The following is a 16,813-nucleotide window of genomic DNA, read 5'->3' on the forward strand; positions in this document are numbered from 1 at the left end:
AAACTCCTATATACAGGCAGTATAAGGGCGTGTGATTGAAGGGGATTATGAATGTGCCCAGTAAAGCTTAGGCTCAATTATTGAGTGAATGTAGTTTAATGCAGTATTAAGGGCACTGACTGATTCAACCCGTTCTCACTCCCAACTCGTCAAATACCGCCATTTGATAGGTGCACCTCGACATCGGAAACCCGACACATGAAGGCACCCTTTAGTGGCGCATGAAGCCAAAATGGCTCGACTGCCAAGTGATAAAGTACCCAGATCATCCGGCGATCTTCCGCATCCATTAGGCCCATAGAGCAGGCGCAGTAGCGTTTCCTTTAACTTCGCCTCCCAGCCCTCGGTCCAGCCTCGGTCTGGGGCTCATTCACATTAACAGAAGAAGGGAAATAACTCTGGATTCTGCTATTAGTGCATTTTACAACTTTTAGGACCTAAAGATTTAAACAAGGGATATTCAAGTCTTCGTACTGGGAAGTTGAGTCTACCTAAAAAAGAAGTATCCGCTGATTTACAGACTTCTCTCTCCCAATAAAAGTCTACGGGAAAAACAATTTTTGGACCCAATGGCATCAGGTGACGGGCATGGAAATTGTAGTAACATCGTTTGGCCACTACCAAAATTTGCTTCACAGCCTGCCGCTCTTTCTGGGGACTTGGAGTTGCTAGTCAGTGATGTTAACATCAACCACGACTGTTTCCTAACCCTTACCAAGTGGTTGTGTTGCCTAAACTTAACTTCCTGTGAAAACAGAAGTTTATTTTGAAAGGACACTATGCATGTAACGAGCGTATATTGACACGCCGTCCCTGGTTGGTCCAAAAGTAACGCCCCAGGCGTTGGCCTCCAATGCCGAGGGGCACTGACCAAGCTGCAGTATTTGACGAGTTGGGAGTGAGAATGTGTTGCCTGATTTTTAATGTAAATCAGGAGACAATAAATTTGACATGGGCTGAGATCATATTAAGGTTTCGCAGTGTGAATTATTTCCACTGCTCTCTGTTCCAGCTGCTTTGGTTCACAAAGTGCAAATGATGATGATGGAATCAGGCTGGTTGTCATTAACAACAATAACGATAAAAGGTTAGAGAGAAAGTAGACAGGAACGGTGAGACGTGAAACTTTGAAGCTGACGGGGTTCAGGAGTGCACGGCTGTAGCCGTCCGAGTTAAATTTATAATTTTCCCCCATCTGCCTGATGCATACTTATGCACATCATGCTTCAGTCTGACAACTGATTTGACAGAGGAACCAAGCACATAACGCAGCGACCTGTAGGCTCACCACCCTAGGCATAAATATTTATAGAGAAGCCAGAGGGCCAAGGAGAGTCATTCTAACCTTGTGGAGACCTGAGTACAGTATCCTCCAGTCAGAAATCTTCTTTTCATCATATACTGTATATATAGTTACTGCTGCAGGTGTCATGTTGTATAGTATAAAATGTAACAATTACGATTTATATATTTAATGGCGATTAATTGCAAATTTTTTATGTTTAAAATGTACCTTAAAGGGAGATTTGTCATGTATTTAATACTCTTATCAACAATGGAGTGGACATGCTTGCTTTATGCAAATGTTGGTATATATTTATTATTGGGAATCAATTAACAACACAAAACAATGACAAATATTGTCCAGAAACCCTCACAGGTACTGCATTTAGCATAAAAAAATATGCTCAAATCATAACATGGCAAACTGCAGCCCGACAGGCAACAACAGCTGTCAGTGTGTCAGTGTGCTGACTTGACTATGACTTGCCCCAAACTGCATGTGATTATCATAAAGTGGGCATGTCTGTAAAGGGGAGACTCGTGGGTACCCATAGAACCCATTTTCATTCACATATTTTGAGGTCAGAGGTCAAGGGACCCCTTTGAAAATGGTTATGCCAGTTTTTCCTCGCCAAAATTTAGCGCAAGTTTGGAGCGTTTTTTAGCCTCCTTCACTACAAGCTAGTATAACATGGTTGGTACCAATTCCATATTCCTTAGCTTTTTTCTAGTTCTAGATGATGCCAGTATCTTCGCTCTCGCTTTCAAAGTAAGCCTGGTAAACCCTAAAAATGGCAATTTGCGTTAATGCATTAAAGAAATTTGTGGTGTTAAAACAAATTTGCGTTAACGCGTTGTTATGGCGTTAACTTTGACAGCCCTTTATACTGTAATAGTTACTGCTGCAGGTGTCATGTTGTAAAATAGTAACAATGAAAGATGAATAAAAGTCCTGTCAAGTGTGATGACTACAGCAGAGGCTAAGGATACTATAGCGGAGGGAAGACACCACACTAGAAGCGAGACAACAAGTATGGGGGTGTGGGATGAAACGGTTGGGGTGAAGGGTGGGTGAGTGGGGTGAGTATGGATGATAATGAAGTATGAGTATATGGAGCTGGTCTGAGAGACATAGCTGGATGCAGAAAGCAGCTTACTCACACTGGTGGTGAATCATTGCGCCCTGCCTGATAAGCTCTGACTCACTGAGAGGAGGGGAGAACAGAGGAGGAGAACGCGGAGAGTGTAGGTGGAAAACGAACAAAATGTGTGTACGTGTATGTGTGTGTGTGTGTGTGTGTGTGTGTGTGTGTGTGTTCGGGTATGTGTGTGTGTGTGTGTGCGCCCCCATGTGTACACCACGTGTATTTTAGCTACATACATACATACTCACTGCTATGACGAACATGAACCCATGTGAGTGCATGACTCTGTGGTGTGTGTGTGTGTGTGTGTGTGTTTGTGTGCTGCAGTGGTGACAGTGAAGGTCAGTTGCGTGGGTGTGTCTCAGGCCTCCCAGCTGTGGCCCGGGGCTAAGGAGCCATCACTGTCACATCTCTGTCTCGCTGCTGTGTGCTGCTGGCCCTGCAGCACGGCAGCACACAGCACTGACTCACACACATTATACACACATAGCCCTGTGGCTCTGAATGCACACACATACACACACACATAGACACACACACACACACACACACACACATACAGACAGACACAACACATAAACTAACCTCAGGATACATAAGCACATGGAGACTCACACATAAATACACAGAGTGAGTCGTCATATGAGCATAGTATAGTGTGCACGCTCTATGCATAGGAACGTCATCTTAGCTACACACACATCATCATCATCAAAACAGTCTCTTTACATTCCTGCCATGGAAAGCATAAAGCATGCCTCCGCTCTAATATGTGAGCCTGATGACCTTGTCCACACTCATTCAATCACTAGTGGAGAGAGAGAGCACAATTAATCCAGCAGCCTGCTCCGTAGTCTCTGCTGGATCCTCTCAGCTCTCTGCTGTATTCAGCAAATATGTACAAAGAGTCTTGTCGGGGAAGTTTTGTGCTTCTACAAGCACAAAGTCAAACAGAGTGAAGGTTTAGAGGTGAACATGACCTGCTCGACACGATGCCTCAATCTTCAACTCTGTTTCTACACACTGGTATCTCTGTGGGTCTTTTCATTTCGTTCTAGGATATAAAACTCTTCAAAATTGAGTCTGACTTTTTGGTTCAAACAAATTGTGGAAGCTTGAATGAGACATTGTCACTGTAACTACCGTAAACTATGACTTATTATATTGATACAACATAGTGGTGTGACGATTTTGATTCTATATCGTAAATCGATCGAAATTAGCTTCCGATTTCGACCACCAAAATCTACAGCAAGATCAACGTTTATATTTTTTGTGCTGGACTCAAGAAATGTAACAGCCACCTCACTCAAAAATCACAATTACCAACATAAGCCACCATGTTCTGAACAGACACATTACATTACAAACACTAACTGAAGTAACATTTGCATTTTGGAACAGAAAACAGAAAACTTAACTACTTAATTTAACTATTCAGTCCAGCACTCGGTACTAGGCAGGCATGATGGGAAATGTGGGCCATCCCTGTCGTTACCATACTCTTCTTCCTGCATGCCTATGGCATTTTAAAATGAATTGTAAAATGCATGAATTAGCCTAGCGGCTAGCAGCCTTTAGTTAGTTAGTTAGTTAGTTAGTTGGTTAGTCAGCTACTTTTCCTTACTCATAGCTCTTCTACTCTTACTTGGTTTAACATTAAGTCACGGCATCTTCCGGCAGAACAACACCACGGTTGAATTTCAGCCTATATGCACGTTTTTTCTGCTCAACATTAATGAATCAGAGCAGCTGATATCGGTAGCGAGAGCAACATGCTATAGTGGGACTGCTAAGTGCCGTCTCTCAGCGCACACAGACTGTCCAAAGCTCCGTCTCCGCCCTCAGTGACACCCATGGGTGACACACAGCGATCAGAGGAGAGAGAGAAAAAAAGAAAGAGAAATAAGCACGACAGTAAATGACAACAAAACCCTATTTTTGTAGATTACAGCACACTTGTAATGCACTGCAGGATATATGTTTTGTTTTGGTAATGATGATGTACTGAGGTGGGTCACACAGATACTGATATTAAAAAGATGCAGCTTTTTATATCGTAGACTGTTGTAGTCTAATTTTTGAAACACTTTCTAAATAAAAAGGGACTTCAGTTCTCTTTTTAAAGAAGAATTTGAAAGTGTATATGACTGGCATAAAGGAGGCATTAAACCAATGATCTGTTGATCTTAACAAATCAAGACTCCATAGTCTAACAATGACATGTTTCAATCGAAAATCGAATAGAATCGTGACACCCTTAATACAACAGTGAGAGTGAAAGGCACCCAGCCAGTTAAGGTGACTGCCTCTTTCAGAGAAATGCAGCAGGGGGGGTTGGGCTTCTTCCACTCCCCTTCAAAAAAGAAATATATGTGACCTCTGGCCATATTGTAGACCTGAAATGGGCTGATGCTACAGCATGCACCTCAGTGTCCCTCTCTCGCAGTCATCCTCACACTGGCCTCTTTATGGCCCAATGCATGGCACATAAAAAGGAGAGCACATTGCGCAATTACAGCCTAATTAACTGGCCGATATTTTATGTGGTCAGCGAGGCCGCAGACAGACTGCAGATCATTTGCCAGGATTTGAGAGAAAGTGTGTCTTACTGGACCGCTCTACAGCTGATTTATTGACCTCCACGGCTAATTTGTGCGTGCGCGCGTTTGTCTACATGTGTGTTTGCTTAAATAAAAGAGGGCACATACTGTATGTCTTTGGAAAGAGTGGGCCATTTGTCTGAGTCATGGTTTATACCCTACGCTGCTCCCCATCCTCCTCCCCTTTCCTCCTTCCATCCCTGCCTCTCTCAGCCCTTAACAGCAGCAGGTTTGCATTGGGATTTGAGGTGTAATTAAATTCAATAAATAGGCGAAGGTGAAGAAATAAATCAAGCGGAAACTGATAAACAACAGGAGATTAAATGCCACTGAGCCGTGCAAACAAATATTTCAATAGAATTTTCAACAGAGGGCACTCGGGGCCCCCTGCAAACCTCAGAAACTTTTAAAACTGAAAGTCGGCTCACCAAAGCAGCCACTGCTATAATTACGTTTGGCGCCGTCGTCCTCGTTGACATCATAATATGGCACACAATAAGGAAATAAATAACCATTTGAAGGACATAGATTGTTGGAGATGACAGGCCTGCCCTCCGTCTCTCACACACCTCATCATCCTCCTGCATCATCGCTTATTCAGAGGCCAGCCAACTCTTTATTAATGACTATTGAAGTAGCAATTAATGCTGCATAATACATGAACTACAGCTGTGCAAATCTGAATAAAGTCTGATTAGGTGCTAAAGAGGATAGGGGAAATACTGCTGGTGCATATTAATGCTACCATTTTGGAGAGGACGGGGGGTTGGGCGCGGGGTGCTCTTTGTGCTGGACTGGCCAGATGAAGCCAACGAATCAGTTACTCAGCCAGTGCTAAAAGTCAGTCACCTTGCTAGTCAGTTACAAAGACCAAAGCAACTCAGAGGTAGGGAGGCCACAGCACCAATGCTCCTGTTCAATTTTAAGCAGCGTGAGTCATAGTGCCTTGGTTCACACACTGATTTGCTAGCTCTACTCCATACTGCACCATACTGCCCTCCTGGGCATAACAAGCCTAAGTGCTTAAAGTCCCCAGAATGGAAATGAGGTCTTTTTTTAACAGGCATCGTTCAAGGCCACACCTGGTGCACTGAAAGCACCCGGGTCCACCGCTCTATGATTTAATGAAGGATCCTAGCAGCACGGAGGTCAGTCTTTGACTCCAGCTACTCGATTACAGGCCTCAGTCAGAACAGGTATGAGAAACCCCACTGAAATGGCCCCTGTGGGGGGGTGTTGTTGTTTCCCTGCTTATTGTCCCTCCATCGCCTTGATTGAGACATGCTGTCCAACGCCTGATTAAAATGACAAGGACAAAAATGCTTCCACTCCGGCCTTTTTGAGATGATCAACCGTGTCCATTCTTCTCTCCAATCCACTCTCTCTCTCTGCTCTTTCGCCACTCAATAAATCTTTAATTCCTAAAAATACAGTCTCAAGTCTTCCCGCAATCTCTCTCTTTCACTTTCTCAGGCTCCCTCTCCCACTCTTTCCTTCTCTTTTCTCCTCCACTCTTGTCCTCTTTTTGAACAGCTGCTCTGCCTTTATTATGTGGCGCTCTCTCTCCCTGTCTGGCCTTTCACTCTAATCCTCCAATTGCCTTTCACATGCACAATATTCCCCCCTGAGCACCCCCATTCCTCTGACAGGCTTTCACATATTAGATTAGGCTTAGCTTTGTTTATTTATTTATTTAGTCGAGGCTATTGTCTCTGAAACTTTTGCCAACCCAAATTCTCCCCCCCCAAAAAAGCGCCGCCGACTGTAATTTACAGCTTGTTTCTCTTTTTCCGGCAGCAACATTCTGTTACATATCAATTTGGCTCTCGTGTGCTCCACTGCAATCATTCTTTGGTGCTAGTTTTTGGCAGCGAACATGGCGGCACTAACAGAGTGCTTTAGAACAGGCTGTCTAATGGAAGCTCGCAGCATTTTGTGGTTTGCAATCATTCGGTGGTAAAAGAAATACACGGTAGCAAATGGGTTGAGCAGTCACCCATTAAGCCGGCCACCAGCACCTCAGTCTAATTGTGGTAATGAAGTCCAGGCTGACCCTATAATGCAAGGTCCATGCATGCTGCCATCCTGACGCTTTTATAGACCTGACCTGAGTTATGACCCTCTCTCTGATAGGCTAGTGGCGAGAGAGATGGAGAGAGGGATGGGAGGGGGGGACAAGAGAAAATAAAACAGCACAAGGGAGAGCAATAGACTGCTAAAAAGTGAGGCGATGACAGGCGGACAGAAGAAGGGGCTTCCAGTAAATCATTATAATGAAATGAGTCATTTACCTAAAGGACAGAGTAGCTCCAAGGGACTGTTATTGAAGAGCTCTACCCTCTACCCTTCAGCCTTTTCCCTTTGGCCCATTAGCCCCGGGGCTGGCCTTCCATCTCTTCTGCCCCTATCTCTCTAACCTCTCTAGTGAGCAGGCCCAATCAGGAATCAATAGCCATGTCACAGGGAACCCACGCCGCTTTGACACCAGTGGATACGACAAAAAAGTCTATTACACGGCAGTTATCTCCATTACTGCTGAGCAACTTGGTCTCGAAAAAAAGGCTGCGAATGGAGGACGGCAGGCAGAGGAAATCAGTGAGGGTGGTGGTGGTGACAGGTTGTGAAGCTCTAATTCAGAGCAACATGTCTGATTAACCTGCATCTGTCCTGTGGGATCTGGTCTGTGTGCCTGGCAGAAGACAGAACACAAAGACACACATGCTCCAAAACAGGCAGACAGATGTGTTTATGTTCACTAACTCCAGACATTCCCAAAGATCTACCCACACCTACAGTACAGTACGTCACTATTCTGGCCATATACTGTCCTTAACCTTTACCTTGCAGAGTGGGGAGGAGATGCTGGGTCTGAAAGTATTTTGCTTCACTCTGAATACCCATTTTTCTTTCAATGACATCCTCAATATAACTCAGAACAGAACACAGAAACATGGGAGTCCCCTGGATAATGTGACGATCCTATAGGTTCATAGAATGGCCAACAGTTTTAATTATTTTAACTTTATTTATGAGAGAACTTGCTAAATACTAACATACCCATGAGTCTCAGCTGCCATTGCTATGGAGAAGTCAGAGGTGCGAATCCAAGCGGTAGAAAATTCAAAACAATCAATAAAAAGCGCTGGTCAATAATTTCTGGATTGACCCAAAATTGACGAAGAATCTGAAAAAGAATTCCTTTAAGCCAGGGGTGTAACGATATACCGGTATTGACTATAACCGTGATATTTAAAAAATGATAATAATACACATATCATAATATTGTGTAAATAAACCAGCGCTTCTTAAAATCACACTTTTGTACAATTATGGTTACAGACTCTCTCCACCTACCTACACTCATATTTTGAGTGTTTGCTAAATAAAGAGATTAAAGGCACAATAAACAAAGTTAAAGAATTTGACTGATGCTCTAGATTTATTCATTTATTTCAAATTTTATAGGCTATAGATATCGCGTTAATATTGTTTTCAGGAATCTTTTGGGCCACGATACAAAATCTGCTATTGTGACAGCCCTACTTTAAGTTAAAGATTGTGTTTCCAGTGTTCCTAACGGCGCAATTCTTAGCTCATGCCTACCGTTGGCAGTGCATTTACAGTAAGAAAAGCACCTTGGGAGTCGTAGTTAACTTCTCTCTTCTGTTATTGTTTGTGATCACAGGGTTGTACATTTGACTTTTTCATCAAAGACAAATATTTTCTTACACAGTTGTTCTTCTTTTGTACTAATGATTCAACCAGGAGACTTTCACACCCATCTAAACTGTGAAAGCTGTGAGTCACGAACAGTTAACAGGGAGAAAATGAACGGGTCTTTTACTTCAAGTACCAGGGGCCAAGAACCAAAATAGCTTCTCCTACTTCACTTACCTAAACGACAAAGTAAGTGATTTGTCAGTGCTTTCCAAAATGACCCATATGAATACTCTACAGTTCATGTGAGCCTTTCCTATCATTAAGGTAGTATGGTTACACTTAAACAAACAGAAGTACTTTGATAAAGTTATAGAAAGACATGGTTAAAATAAACCAACATGTACTGGTCTCACAGTTGGAGACAGGATGCAAACTCACAGGTGTCAAAATCAGGTGCTTTGTAGGCCTAAGGAGGGAGGGGAAGGCAGACACTCATAACTCTGATGCAATCTTTTTAGAATAATTTCTATGGATCAACGCATTTTCAACATTTTCAACCCACATCTTACCTACTTCAGGATAAAAGCCAGTCAACATCTGACTCACTATGTGTAGGACAGGGGTTTAAAATGTGGCTTTGTACAACTATCCATCCATCCCACCCTCCTCCCTGAGATTTTTAATGCCGATACTGTAAAACAACGTCACGCTACGCTCACTTTTGTTACTGAACATAAACAAACAACAGACGGCAGCTAGTGACTCCACGGCGGCGAGAGGTCGTCAGGCTTGTCAGCAAAACCGCCGTTTTAAGCAGAACCAAATGCTGATGTTTTTCTGATGAGGACAGTTTCAATGTACAGAGTGCATTAGTGCGCTGTAGGGTCCATGCAGGGGGAGACCTTTGGGACAGGAACCATAAAGCAAAGTGACACTGTTCATTGGGTCTCACCTTGGCCCAGTAACCTTGATCAGTCAAGGCATCAGTCAATGTTTAATTGCTGAAATGTTATGTGTGGGATGTGGGTGGGGTTGGGTGGGGTGGTCTATTCCCAAGGGAGGAGACTCTCTCCTCAGTGGGTTTCCTCCGTGCTGCCCTCTGCTCCCCTCCTGCCGCTGGCTTGCTTTATGACACTCATTTGCCTGATTAGCTAAACAAATGCTGACTGCTCCCTCACTCACCTCTACAAACACACACATGGACCTTCGCTTTCTGTTCACATGCAGACTCTGCCCACACATGTACGCTCTCACACATTCATATTTCCACACGCAGCGCTTTAGAAAGACCAATGTGCAAGCTGGAAATTATCAGCTTTAAAAGTGCTCATAAATCATCGCAGGGTCTGAATCAGAAAACAGTAGCATTAATCAGCGGCTTTAGCACAGATACAGTACAATTAATGCCATCTATTTATCTTCATTTAATATGTGTGGGATGAGCATACTGTACAAGCTCCACGCTCTATAATGTATGATAGGTTCAGAATGAAATACAAAGATTCCAGTTATGTTTTTGCACGTTGTGTATGCAGCATAAGGTATGCAAATGACCATATAGGTCCTCCCACTGTTGAGGAATCACGACATAACGTTTGTCTTAGTAAAATACAGCCTTTGATGCACGGAGCTTCTGTGGTAATGAAAGCAATAGGTCTCTGTGAGTGGAGATTGCTTTTCCAGAGCTTCATTTTACAGCCTGGTGTTGAATACACTCCTCTGGCAACTCCTCTTGAATGTTTCATCACAGACCAGATCCCAGGGGTTGGTACAACCCCCTCATCACACATACACACTCACTATGAGAAGCCTTCACATCATGCATGTGGTGGAGGATATGAGAGTCAACTGGATGCCATTTCATCTGCTAGGGGAGCGATTTGATTGCATATTCAATGTGGGAGGATACAAACATGATAGAATGTCAAGCCGGGCAGCTGTAGTAGCTACAGTTAGCCTGGTGTGACGGAATAGCTTTCGGAGGTGTCAAATTATACCTTCTTATCTATAGCTTAAAATACAGTTCTCATGTAACTTCAAGTTCATGGTCACATTTGTGAAAACAGGCTATCTTAACATTGTAACAGCAATTTCTGTGCTGTCTTAAAGTGGAAATGAAAAATTCAACCAAGTTAAGTTGGTTTACTAAATAGATTTCCACTCTAATGAACAATTATATAACAAACATGACAAATGTCAGCATTTAACAGAAAAAAGGAGCTCTTTTTTATCTTTCGTGACAAGAGCACCGCCATGTTGCAGTCCTCTAACCTGTGACGTCACTCGGATGGTTGGCTCGGCTGAGTTACACAGATACAACGGTAGAGGCCGTGAATGACGGACACTGAGGAGACAGGACAGAAGAAAACAAAAGAGGGGACACTATTGTATTCTTCCTGAGATGAGTTTTACAATGTTAAAACCAACGACAAAACTATCAGTAACGTTACTGCAACACTGGCTACTGGCAAGAGAAAGAGCCATACGACAGGCACTGAGTTCAGCTGCAGCTGACTGTCTCCCAATCCCCGTCCTCTCCCCTCTCTGATCACCTGTCTCTCCTCCTCTGCTGTCTCATTCAGACCGTTCAAAGACAGGGTTGCTAAAAACACACGGAAAGCGCTACTTTATTCTGAAGCCCACGTTACAGCGTTTGTTTACGTAACTTGCCGGTACCTCTCCTAGCTAGCTAGCTACTGGCTTAACATTAGCATACCAAAACTAGCATCACAAAGTAAAACTTATCCCCAAAGCAAACACTAGAGACATTATTGGCCTAATGTTACCTGTGTTCTCCTTCAAGAGGATGGGAGATGGGGAGACAGTTAGCTGCAGCTGGACTCAGTGACGCTAGCAGACGCTGCAGTTAGTTACTAATCTCCTTTTCAGCAGCAGTTTATGAAACAGACTGTTTTGTCCTTGGTTTTAACATTGTAAAACTCATCTTTACATCCAGGAACAATACAATAGTGTCCCCTCTTTTGTTTTCTTCTGTCCTGTGTCTCCTCAATCTCCGTCTTTCAAGGTCTCTACCGTTGTATCTGTGTAACTCAGCCGAGCCAACCAACCTCATGACATCACAGGTTAGAGTACTGCAACATTTTAACGTTTCATTTCCACTTTAAAGGCGTTGTGTCCACTACCTTGATTTGACTCCAGGTTTTGTGACGTTTTAGACAAGTAGGAAACCACAGCAGGTGAAACACAGAAAGCCTGCTTATTTTCTTGCCAAATACTCAGTCATACAATCTTATTATAATCATGCCATCCATAAATACTCGCCACTGCCAAGAAGATGCCAGATGGCTTATTGAGCGATTGTGATTGACGCATCTCAGTACAAAAACAGAGTGATTTTCTTCGACTCAGTAGTTCAACACAACTATACAGTACATCTGTCTCCTGGAACAGACAGACAAGACAAGAATGAAACAGAGCCAGTGGAGCCTAGTCTTTGAAGAATGTCGGGATGGTGTCTAGATTGAAACCACCTACCTGGGGAAAGCCTGTGTTTCTGCGTCTGTGTGTGTGTGTGTGTGTGTGTGTGTGTGTGTGTGTATCCACATGCATCGGAGCATGTGAATTAGTGTCTGTGTACAAGCAGTCTTTATGCTTGCTTTGCATGACTTCCTGCGAGTGTGTGTGGGCACAATGTTTGTGTAGTTGAGGAATTTACGTTAGTGAGCTAGAAGCACGTGTATGCTGCTGCCTCTGAACTAGTCTTCAAAAGCACGCCTGGCAGCTGCTTTCATTGTGCTGCACACTGGGCCGCTACTGTAACCCAGAGGTGGGCGAATGGCAGTCCTTTACCATAACACACACACTGTACATACACAGATATATACAAATAAAGATGAAAACATGTGAAATTATGCATGTTGAATCCTAGTGAATGCATTCCCACTGAATAGTTTGTGAAGTTCTTTTATCGTCATGCCATGTTAGAGGTCAGAAGGTCAGCTACACTCGTATAAAGACATCTATACATTACATTTTCTTGATGATTAAATTACTTTGAAATGCTTTGGAAAAACATGTGCTCTGGAAAAATATGTGTTTATTAGCTTGTTAGACATGAAAATATGCAACTATATTTTTTGCATCATTTCAAAAGGGGTCTACAGTTGCATGATTTCACAGCGTTCCATGTTTACCAGATGTACTTAGCTTAAAAAAGAAGAGAAGTCAAAAGTCAAAAGTCAGATGTTAGTGGGGCACGTAGGCATGATGGATTAAAATATCTGCTACACAGAATATGGTGTGGACACCGCTGTCACAGCTAGAATTGAACCCATTGCTCACAGGGCAAAGGCTGCAATTCACAGCACAAACTCTGTCTGCAATGAAATCCCATCCACAAACACATAAACTCAGAAATACAAATAAAAGAAATCCTTCCTTCCTAGGTTCCTTCCTTTGCTCTTCGGAGCATATATATATAGATATATATAGATATATCTATAGATATATCTATATCTATAGATATAGATATAGATATACCTGTATATACAGTTTATACTGTATATATATATATAATCATATCGCTATTTTTAGGCTTTAGAATGGCTATATACGATATATATCTCAGTATTTTTTCTGGTTGCAGAGTTAAAACATTTTCAACTTTAGGTAAAACGCTGTGCTCGTCACTGTCACTTTTTACCCAGACATCCAACCGCAAAGACCAACCATCACATCCTACATGTAGGCTACAAGTACTAAACAACAACAATGGAGGAGAAATTAATACACATAGACCGACAGGTCCGTCCTCTCTCCCTACGTGCTTCAACCTTCCCTTCATCCAGAGCAAGTACTCTACCTTGTGCCGACAATTTCACTTCTGTGGATTTATTAAATTTTTTTTATTACCTTAATTTATTCAGGGGAGATTCACTGAGAGCAATGCTCTTTTCAGGAACGCCCTGATCAAAGCATTCATGCTATCATCATAGCAACCAGACGCAACCAAAGCGGCTCAGCTAAAAAAAACGCATTGAACAATAAACAAGTATTTCATTAGTTTTATCTTTGTCGCTTAAAAAACAACAATATACGTAATAATAGCCTAACAATGAAGCTTATTTGAATAGCACTAAAATCAGGATAAATTAGGATAAATTAAGTAAGTCGCAAAAAAAAGGGCAATAATATCGCATATTGTTCTGCTGAAGCAATCATTGTCACCATGGGGGAACTCCTTCACCGCGACAGCCCTATGTGAGAGAGCAGAGATGCAAATACTGACACAGCTTTACAGAAGAACCGGGTTATGTAATGCAAAATCAAACTATATCAATATAAATGGTATTGTCTCATCTTATATCTTGTTTGAAAATATATCAATATACCTTAAAAAGTCGATATACCACCCAGCCCTCATATATGTGTGTGTGAGTGTGTATATGCGTATTTGTTGGGGCCATATTAAAGAAAGAACAAAGAAGAAAGAAAAGAAAAGAAAAGAAAAGGGTCTGACGCTTCAAACATAAGCACACAATACGGGCTAAAGCATTCAGCTTTTAATTAACATTAGCCATATCAGCATGGAGTAATTTGAAATTGTCTTTAGGACTTCAGAGAGAAAGAGTGAGAGACATAGACTTTAAACCATTACGCTCAGCTGATAAACCAGTCATACCGGTGGAGTCACTATCTCTTGCTATAATTTGATCTCTTTCACTTTGTATTTTGCTTCTTCTTTAGAAACACATGGTGCTTTCCTTCCTTCCTTCCTTCCTCCCCCTTATCCTTTTGATCCAGCCCCCTTTTCTTTCCACATTTCTCTTCCTTCAAGCTTCCTCTTTTTTTCCCATATTCTTTTTTCCCCCCCCATGTTCTTTATTTCTTCTTGCTCTCAGCTTTTCACTGGCTTTTATCTCCACTTCATACAGAATAACTGCGCGGCTTGCTGAGTATAATGAGGCTGTTCCTATACAACTTCAAACCTTCCCTTCACCCGTTTGCCAGGGTTCTAAAACAAACCCGTGACAAATATTTTGACATTCAGACACAAGGGAAGACGTGTGCAACGAATCCAAGCATCTTCTACGAAAACAAAAAAGTAATAGGGAGAAAAACCCTTTAAAAAATACTGTAGAGTAAATGACAAAGAGAACCCAATCAAATGCCCCAATCCTTTTTTTCCCATTTTTCACTACAGTGATCTCTTTGATCCTGATATTAGCTGTCCACTATGGAATTAGTTACCATTATTATACTGGAGCTTATTTAGAGTGAGAGTAATTAAAGCCAAGAACAGGCCCTATATGTTATGTTCTAAACGATTTAGCAGACCAGCAGTGTACCACATTGTCATGGATCACAGTAAATTGGCCTGGGCAGCTTGTTGTGCAGATACACAGTCACTGTAGCACGTTTATAACAGTAATTGCTACGACTGAAACGCCCATGGTACTGCATTGCACGCCACTCCACAATAAACTTGATTATTATGGTAATTATATAAGTATAAAACACTTTAGCATGAGGGCCTAGATTTATCATCACAATTGCTGTAAGTGCATTTACAGAGCTGGGAATTGGGACTCTGGCTATTCAAAGGCCAAACCATTGAGTTGATGGGAGTTTAGCAAAATTAGAAATCCATCTGGAGAAAAGGCAACGTTCTTTCCATTGTGATCATAATCATTTTTCTTGTACTGCTATTGATTTAGCTACGAATGCTCTGGCAGCTTCTTTGCTCCTAAGGACAGCGAGGGAAGGGGGTGGTTGAGGCAGGATGAAAAGATAGAGGGATGGTGGGATAAGAGGGCGGAGGAGGAGGGTCGGTGATGAGTCTTGAGCCGCCCTGAGCAGTAATGAGGAAGCAGTAAAAATGAGACGGCATTGTGTTGTACTTTAAGGTAGTTCATCTTTAAAATGAATAGTCCCTGAAGGGCCAGGTGGTTAATGCCATTTATTAATAGACAGACAGGGCCAGCAGTTTGGGCTGTGGCCCTCTGAGAGCCCTTAGTTAGGATGGAGAGAGAGAGAGAGTGTGAGTGACTAACAGATAAAAAGAAAGACTTTAGGGTGGGGGGGCTGCAGCTGAGCAAATGAAGGACAGATTGGTACCGAAAGATCGTGCAGAGCCTGCCTATTGATTGCATGGATGAGCTATAAGGGGTGTTAGGATGTTCCCAACTGCCAATAAAGACATTTTTGATTAAAAAGTGATGACATTTAAGGTGGGATCAGCGCTCTAATGCCAGCTAATCACCAGAGAGACACTTCATCTCAGTCCTTTAGGCCAAGGTCAACGGGTCAGAGGTCGGGCTTATTAGGGAAATGTCATGACTTGATTATTAAAGGTGCTAAATGCGAGATTGAGAGCATTTCTATTGCCTCCACATGGCTCTCAACATAGCGACAGCTGAGCCGGCAGCTCACAGTGTAACGGTGCTAACAGCGCTAACAGTGAAATCCACAGCGAAACTGCTGACAGAGTTAACAGTATTTACCTTGGGGGGGAGACTAGGGATTCACCCGCCATTGATAACGGATCGGATATTGGGCCGATACGGACTATATATCTATACTCTACTTTACAGCTGGATAGGGTATCCCATGACAATAGGGTGGATCTATTAAATTAAATGATATGTTTACATACTATATACATTATATACTTTAATTCCTGTTTAAGTTTTGACCAATTTGTTGCTGTAATAAAAAGGTTTACATTTGAATTGTAATTCCTCTTATTTTTATTATTTTTTTTGCCAAATTGTTGGTGTACAAATTATTATTTTGATAATAAATAACAATTCCCTAAATTTATATCTATGTGTTTATTTGTTAAATTTTGTTTTACAAAGTTAGAAAAGCAATGTTTAAGTCAAGCCTGATGTTGCCTTACACATAAAAGAATGATCCCAGTCACTTCCACATAGTGAGGCGTACAGCTGTAACCGCCGTATGAGCACAGTGCAGAGCGGCAGCCGTGAGCGAGCCAGCGGGGCACGCTCACTTGCACAAACATGCACTAAAAGCACCGGCGGCCGGCAAGGACAAAGAAGCTTGAAATTCAACACACACACAGTGGGAGAGCAACTTCATTCTTTGCTCAGGTAGATATTACTCCACTATATTTGTACAGGGGAAATACTTGTTTTCTAT

At 42.3% G+C, this 16,813-nt stretch overlaps 1 protein-coding gene across 15 annotated transcripts in view; it reads right to left on the reverse strand.

The window, feature by feature from the left end:
• Positions 1-16,813, reverse strand: part of celf5a (cugbp, Elav-like family member 5a) — a 253,865-nt gene that overhangs the window by 157,004 nt on the left and 80,048 nt on the right. The window lies entirely within an intron of this gene.

This window comes from Sebastes umbrosus, chromosome 5, assembly GCF_015220745.1.
Source record: "Sebastes umbrosus isolate fSebUmb1 chromosome 5, fSebUmb1.pri, whole genome shotgun sequence".
Taxonomy (NCBI): domain Eukaryota; kingdom Metazoa; phylum Chordata; class Actinopteri; order Perciformes; family Sebastidae; genus Sebastes; species Sebastes umbrosus.